This window comes from Ovis canadensis, chromosome 3, assembly GCF_042477335.2.
Source record: "Ovis canadensis isolate MfBH-ARS-UI-01 breed Bighorn chromosome 3, ARS-UI_OviCan_v2, whole genome shotgun sequence".
Classification (NCBI taxonomy): Eukaryota; Metazoa; Chordata; class Mammalia; order Artiodactyla; family Bovidae; genus Ovis; species Ovis canadensis.
The window spans coordinates 79676141-79684595 of record NC_091247.1 but is presented as its reverse complement, the minus strand read 5'-3'; positions in this window follow the sequence as shown (position 1 = coordinate 79684595).

Below are 8455 nucleotides of genomic sequence, written 5' to 3'. Positions count from 1 at the left end.
GTCTCCTTTTTATGTGAATTGTGGATTTGGTCATTATTTGGCCCACCGTGGTAAAGTACTAACAACGCGCCCTCCCTTCTCTGCCCACCCCCAGAAGAACAGAATAGCTTCTTGAGCTATACAAATGTCAGGTCTCTGTTTTAAAATTTAGCTTTGTTTACCCAACAGAATGGAATTCATTACTGTGTAAAAGTGGTTCCATTTTCTGATCTTTTTATTCAAAATGTTGAGAGTATCAAAAAGCTCATTTGAAGGTCACAGGTTTATGTATCTATTCTGGTAAGTGTTTTAGAAATTCATATGGAGGACAAAAAAGGTGGAAAATGTGAAAACATACTGTTCATTGTTTATCCTAACCTTGCCATGGTTATTAGATAAATGAGTGTAGGGGAAAAAATGGCATTAAAAGCCATTGTGAACTGGGATTTTTTTTTTCCCCTGAAGACTGTTAATTTTAGCCCTTGATCTGTAAAGGTCAATTTCTAATTCTTTTAACTGTGCAGTTTATATAACTTCTGCATTTCAAGTCTATAAAAAGCTTTTGCAGACTTTTCATAATGTAAGTAGCAATTTATTTCATTACGGTTTGAATTTTTTATGCAATTCCTATGGACGTTTTGATGAAATTGTCAGGCTTAAAAGCTGGAGTGCTTTTCATTTGGGGGTGTGTGGACTTTTTTTTCTTTTTTTTTTTTTGCTCCGATCCATTCTTGCTGGATAATTTAAAATTAGTGAGATTAATCAGTTCAGTGATGTAAAAAGACCACACTTTGGTTGGAACAAGGTCTGAGGCAAAATCATTTTATTTTTTATTAGTAAATGATTTAAAAGGTCTTTTCAGCTAGTTATCCAAAGCCGATATTTAACTGTTACTTATTCCACTAGTTTCTATCTTTTGTGAAAAGAACCTTCCAGCCTAAATCTCCTCGCTCTGTCCCATGCTAATTGCAGCTTACATTATATAAATGGCTTTGTAAAGAAAACTATAACTCGGAGCCTTGAAAGTTGCGTGTTTCTATTTGCTCAAACTTGATGCACTTGTTTGGAGAGGGTCATTGCAGGGAAAGCTGTGTAGCCTGTAAGAATGTCCTGGATAACAAGCTTAAACAGAACCTTTTGTTGTGCTTAGTATTCTCAGGACTCCAAAATGAGGCCTCCTTTTTCTAACTGCAGGCTGAAGTGGTTCATTACTGCTGTTTCCTCCGCCAGGCCAGGACTCAGCCATTCCCACTACTGAAGGTCTGTAACTTCCTTAAAAAGGAAGAAGGAAAACATGGCCCAGAAAGGTCTTGTTAGCACTTCCTATGTGAAATTAGCAGCTTTCTAAAAGGTACAACTCCAATTACCTCACATTGTGGAGGCGAGCACAAACTCAACAATACGCACAGCCTAGCAAGTGACATTCTGTCTTTCTAGAGTTACTTCCCTAATTAGGAATGAAGAAGCTCTATTCTGCTGAGTGCATCTATTTACAGTGGCCACAATGCTTTAACTTGAGCATCCTTCTCAAAGACCAGTGTTAAAAAACACAAGTGCTCTTTTCGCAGAGCTGGCTATGGTGAGGCGACACATTCCTAACGGTTACGCCCTCGGAAGAAAAAAAAAAGTGTAGCCGCTTTGGCCGGATTGTTAACACTTCAGGATTCATTTTCCACAATAACACCCCTGCCCAGAGAGCTCTGGGAATTACAGTGGACAATGGGGAGGCATTCTTAGGAGGGTCTAATGATGGAATAAAAAGAAAAATATTTATTGCTTTTGACAGTTCCACAAGGGGCAAAAATCCTTGTCGTGGCTAAAGTTTCCCTAGCTGTTGGAGGAAGGCGGCTCATGGGGACTCCAACAATCCCCCTTCCTTTGTTAGGAGGCTGAGGACCAGGGCCAAGCTGGGAAATTAAAGATTAAGTTCATTAAGGTAAGATAATTGTGCGGAGGCATTGTTGTTGATACAGGTGGAGCTATGGGGGCTGGGGTAGCAAACCCACTTACATGGAGGGAAGACCCATTAAGCAGGCTTAAAGGCTGGGCAGTGCAACTATGTTTATTATTTGCCTGGTGGCCAACCTGTGCTTTCACTGGTTTCATTAGTCAACAGCACCCCCACAAAGAAGGGCCAGGACTCCCTGCTGGGAACCAGGTAGAAAAGAAGGCGAAACGCAGTTTTGGGAAAGGGAATCCAGTCTGGTGGGCCCTCCTCTTCCTCTGACACCCGACGCCACATCTAAGTTCCCCTCGGTCCCCATCCTGGCGGGACAGGACTGGCCCTCCTTGAATAGGGAGAAGGGACAGCACCATCCCACCTGAGACGTGCCTTTGGGTCTTTCTGCACACTGAGAAAAGATATTTGTGCAGAAGAATGCATTGGATGCCCCTCTAAAAGCAGGCCTTACACCCTTTCTTCTCAGTACAGTCTTGTGACTGAGTTTTCAATCTGGGAGTTCACAAAGTGCTTTCTTTCCCCAAAGTTAGTATCTCCTCAGAGACCGGCTATTTTGGAAATTTGGGCTGCCTATCTTTCAATTCATTATTCTGAAAAACAAAACAAACATCCCCCCCCCATCCTACACACACGCACACATGCTCTCTGCATTGTTATTGCAAACTATGTTTGTCTTTGTTAAAAAGAACTCCTCCCTGCCCACCCCCTAACTTGGAGACCCGTAAACACCCGAGAACTTTACAAAGGGAAAAAAAAAAAAAAATGAGCCTGTCTGGAATTCTTGTGAGCATGGGATCCGTCCTGGCTGTTTGTTTGAAGGAAGAAGGTGCAAACGGAGGTGCTCAGATCGTGGTCAGATGGCTGAGCGTGTGTCTGGTGTGGCGGTCAAGAAAATCATTCTCATACAAGTCTCCTCTTTCCTCCAAGTGTCTTGAGCAGAAGAAAAAAGGTCTTCTTTACTTTTGGTGAGATCAATAGTTCTGTTTCTGGTGAGCAGCTGAGAAATGCAGTTAAGAATTGGAGATGTCTTTCATAACACATATCCTGAGAAAGAAGCCCTTGTTTATTTGCATGATAAGGTCATTTATGACACAAAAACTCACCAGCTTTCTTTTTTTTCCCCTCCTGCCCTCCCTCTAGCCCCCCTCTGAGGAAAACAAACAGTGTCATAATGATTTTGGTAAATAGAATTCTTTTAAAACCACCTGATCGTGGGGTGGCATTCTGAGAGGACCCTAGGATTTAGTGTTGGTGTGTAAAAAAAGGACTTAATTTTAGAAAGGTTTGCATACATATATACATATATATATAGAGAGAATATCACATGGTGAGATTTTTCAGAAGATAAAAATACATGTTTTGATTCCTTTAGATTCTATCATGTTGCTGTGCTTCTTGTTATTTTTTTTTAAAGGAAAGGTGACATTAGATTGTTGATTTCCTTGAGCCTACTAGGCATCTGTAGTGTAGAGTGAAATGGAGAGTCTTTTAGTTATTTTCATAGATTATGTCAGAGAAGTTTTTGAATAAAACATTTTCAGTGTATTGTGCTTATCAATTTGGGCAGAACTAGAAATAATTCACAAGCAAGCCAGCAAGCAACATTGACCAACTTCTTGGTGTTTTTCTCCCCTTGCGCTTTATGTCAAGATTTCTTTTTATTTATTTCCATGAGTGTCCTTTGTCCTTGAGAATGTTGAATAGAGCTTCTTTCAAAAGTTATCAGAGACTGGTCTGAAAAATCAGAGGAGAAATTAGGGACATCTGAGTTATTTTCTAAAATGGGTTAATGAAGAGAGAAGGGTTTGCATTTTCTTTTAAAGACCTAATGAGCAAGCAAAACAGCCGAGGGAGGAAGGCTTGGAGGCTGGTACATTGTGATCTTTCAGAAAGCAGAAAGGAAATTGTGATACAGACCAGATTCCAAACTGTGGCTTACTCGAAGTACGTTAACTTTCTGAGAACAAGTGAGTAATCACTGGCCTTTCACAAATAAAAATATAGCCTGAAAACCTCGTACAATGTCCTCAGCACTTAAACATCTATCTCCATAAACAGCTCTTTAACAGAAGAGAAAAACTGTGTTGTCAATAATCAAAATAAAATATCGCTCCTAAACCAGTGGAAACTGCATTGATAGTTTCAACCCTGCTGACTTGAGATTGTTAAAACCTTTTCAGTAAGAGGCTTTTTCTTGACTGCCTGAAAAAAGGAAACAAGGCTGTCATCACATTGTCATATAAGGAGGGAAGCCTGATTTTGGAAATTATTTGTAAGTTTGAGGTTCTTAGGACAATCACATTGAATTGGGAACCATGATTAACGTTGGTGAAAGGACAAGAGTGTTAGGGACACTGATGCATTTCTCAGGTGTACTTGGAAGATTTCTCAGACGGGAAAGAAACTCAGAGTTTCTGCACTTGGGCAAACTCAGCTCCATCCTTTCCCTTCCAGCATGCTGGGAGCCAGAGGAGCAGCAAACCAGGCAGCCAGGGAGGAGGATTCTGAGAAATCCTGCAAATGCTTCTCACCAAGCCAAGAGGGCTTTAAATATCTCAGGTTCTTTGCATGACAATTTCTGGAAATTCTATTGGAACTTTAACATTTCATCTATTTCATAATTTTTTTTTCAAAAAAACTTCCTTCTCTAAAACCTGTTTATGGGCTCTTTGTTACTTTGATATGAAATATGAGACTATACCATGTTGAATTTTAATGAAAGCTATTAGGTTGCTATTCCCTAGTCTCTGCAGTTTTTTTTTTAATTAAGGTAAATTTACATAATATAAAATAAACCACTCTACAGTGTGTAATTCTCTGGCATTTAGTCTGTTCACAATGTTGTGTCTGTGGTTTCACTTTTAGTCATAATTTCTCCCAGTTGCGGAATCCCCAGCAAGTCCTTGTAGAATAATTATTAATTACTGATATTCATTCAACAAACAAAATAGTCACTTAGCAACTTGTTCCAAGAGTGGGACCAGGCTAAGCTCTGTTATGGGTTATAAAGGTGAAAAGGGACCTTCATGCCCTCAAGAATTTTTTTTTTTTTTAATCCCAGAGAGGTAAAACCTGTGCTACAGCCATCAACAACTTGAGTCGGGGAATACTTATTATTTTCATTAAAAAACTCAATTTAGCCCCACGGAGTTTTATCATCCTAAAACATCACTGTGTTGCTGAGTATTTCTCAGCAACATTAACCAAGAGAATTAGACTACAAAGGGTTGAGAATATTTACTGTACTGTTTTTCTCAGAGTGATTTCATTTTCTCTGACATGTTCCAAAGTTTCCAAAACTTGTAATACTTTGTTCAGCAATGTTCCCTTTGATGGGTGTTTACATTGAGTAGGTCTATTATTTCAGTGTGAAATTCTCTTGTGTAGCCTTTCAGCCAATTTCAGCTTGTGTGGTGGTAAAAGGTGGGAGGAGGCTCCGTGGGGACAGAAGTTGTTTAACTTTGCCAGGAAAGCTATGTATGTTTTTCAGAGAACTTGAATGCAAATACTGACTGTGAGGCAGATGGCTCAGCACTCAAGATGAGCAATGATAAAAGTGATGAAACCAAGAGTACATGTACCTTAAACTATATTTTAAAGATGAAAACTGTTTAAGGAAAAAAAAATAGCATGATCCATTTGTTAAAATATTTATCTTTTTCTGAAAAAATATCTTTTTCAAATAAGATCTATATTTGGATAGTGAAAATGATGCTGATGGTGGTGATGGTGATGATGGTGGTAGTTTGGAGGTGAGAGAGTGTGCAGAGGAAATGTGACAGAGAACTTGCCTCCGTAAGGTTAGGTTATACAGCTTTGTGTAACTGGTGAGTGGAGGGGCCTCTTTGACCTAGAATATGAAAAGATATGGACAAATGTTTGTTGGGTTCACTTCAGCAAAGTCTGTGCATAGTGTCATTTGGGGAAGAAACAGTAATCAAAAGAGTTTCTGATTCTTGATTGTTGTGGGGTCCAGACCTAGATCTGGTCCTTTCTAGCGGTGTGTCTTCGGGCAAGTTCCTTAACTGCTCTGGGCCTGGATTCCCTTCCCTGGAGGGACAGTAAATAGCTGCTTGCAGAGTGCCCTGTGAGGATCAGCAGAAGCATGATGCTAAATCATGTCCTCCATGTTCAATAAATCAGTAAGTGCTAAGACAAATGAACTCATCAGTGCTGTTTGCCACGCCATCCAGTCAGAGAACGTAGTCTGATGTTCTACCAAGGAAAACAAAGTACCATTTGGTGTGAGTTTTGCAAATCATAAAGCATCGTGTTAATTTATGATAGTATGTGTGATATCAGGGGAGATCATTTTTAAAGCCATATAAGAAGGGAGGGAGGCTTCAGGATGAGTTGTTTCGGGTTTGTTTTTTGGCCACACCACTTGGCATGTGGGATCTTAGTTCCCAGACCAGAGATCGAACATGTGCCCCCTGCAGTGGAAGCATGGAGGGTTAACTGCTGGACTGCCAGGGGAATCCCAGGGTTGGTTATTTTGAATGGGAATGTCTAGAATCTATAGCTCTGACTGTTGAATACCATCCCTTGCTGCCACTGAAAGCTTACAAATATCACCTGAAAAATCATTTCAATTTGCCATTGGACTGGAACCATCAATTTATACCCGAAATGTGTCAAAATGTTGGGTATTTCTATAATGATAAAAATGATTAGAATTGCCATGTTTAATTAAAATGTTAATCCACTGTCATCTTACTTGATCTCTATTTATAGAGATTTTCTATTTTCTGTTAAGATGTGTTATTATTAAATGAAAATCCTGCTGTTTAGCCAGTGACTGATACAAACTTAAGAAAGAGGTGACAATCTGCTAGGGAGATTGAGGAGACGTGACTCTATCGGAAGACTGTCTCTTGGAGTTGAATAAAGAGTGACGCAGGAGAGCCAGAAAGACCACCTGTCTCTAAAATCCTCCCCAGCCAGCTCCCTGATGTTCAAAATATTTTGACAATAGACCTGGCTGAAATGCAAATACTTGGGGGAAAGGAATGCAAAAATTTGAGTTAACAAAAAGGTATAAAATGCCTAATACACAGTCTTTTCTTGAAAATGAGGGTGGAGGGGCTTGAGGGGTACAGCCTGGGGAGAAGGAAAGGTATCTTGACTGAATTTATAATTTTGCTAAAATTGACCCTAACTCAGAGGAAAACCAGGTTTCCTGGGGATGGAGAGAAGGGGAAAGATGGAGTGGAGTTGAGCCTGAAATCTTGACCTTAGGAACTGCTTTATTCTCCAGACATTGATAAGAGCAGATCCCAGGGTCTGCATTCTGGGTCCTTAGGAAGGACTTGGAATAGCCCAGCAACAAGGGTCTCTTCTTAGACTGGATTCAACCCATCCTACCTGGGTTATTTCCCCAACCGACCTTCCCATCTGATTCTTCCAGGGCTTAAGGGATGTCGCCTTCATATCATCCCCTTCTTTCCCTCTCTAGTCGCTTTGGCCCCAGGCACCTCCTCCCCAGCTCTGCTGATGTAGATTCTAGCTTCTCTTCCCCAGCCATTGATCAGCTTCTAGCTCCTCCTCCCAGCCATTTTTTTTCCCCAGCATTTATTTATTTGGCTGTATTGGGTCTTAGTTGCTATACATGGGATCTTTGTTGCTGTGCGTGGGCTCTCCAGTTGCAGCACACAGACTCAGTCACTCTGCAGGAACATGGGATCTTAATTCCATGACCAGGTATCGAACCTGTGTCCCCTGTATTGCAGGGCAAATCCTTAACTACTGGACCCCCGGGGAAGTACCCCCAGGCATTGTTGATCTGTTTCTCAGACTCCTTTAGCTCCTGACCCTCTGGATGCACTTTTCCAAGTGGCTTCTGTTCTTCCCAGCCCAGTGCTTCCTGGGATGGTGTCTCCATCTCCATGATAGTCCCATTCCACGCACTTCCCATGCAAGTCTTTGCCTTGGTAACACTGGGAAATGTCACTTTCTTTCCTCACTTGCAGGACAGCTTCACAGGAGGTGGTCAGCATCACACCTGTACTTCCCCTACAAAAGATGCTGCCCTGGGAGGCTCACGGAGCCCTACCCTTCCTGCAAGTACTGTCTCCTCCTGCTTAAGGGATCTTCCTTCCTCGAGGAGTAGGATTTGTTGTACCTTCTTTGACTTTTATAGCCTTCCTGGGTAAAACTCATTTTAAAATTGTGATGAAAATACATAAAATAAAGTTAACATTTTAGCCATTGTTAAGTGTAAGTTCAGTGGCATTAAGTACTTTCAAAATGTTATGCAACCATTACCACTATCGATCTCCAGAACTTCTGATCATCTAATCAGAAGCCCCATACCCAGTAAACAGTAACTCCTCGTTCTTCTAGTGGCTTGGAACCTTTATTCCACTTCCTGTCTCTATGAATTTAAATGTTTGCGGTATCATGTAAGTGAGATCATATAAACATTTGTCCTTTTCTACCTGACTTCTTTCACTTGGCTTAATGTTATCAAGGTTCATCCGTGTTGTGATGTGTGTCAGAATTTCATTCCTTTTTAAG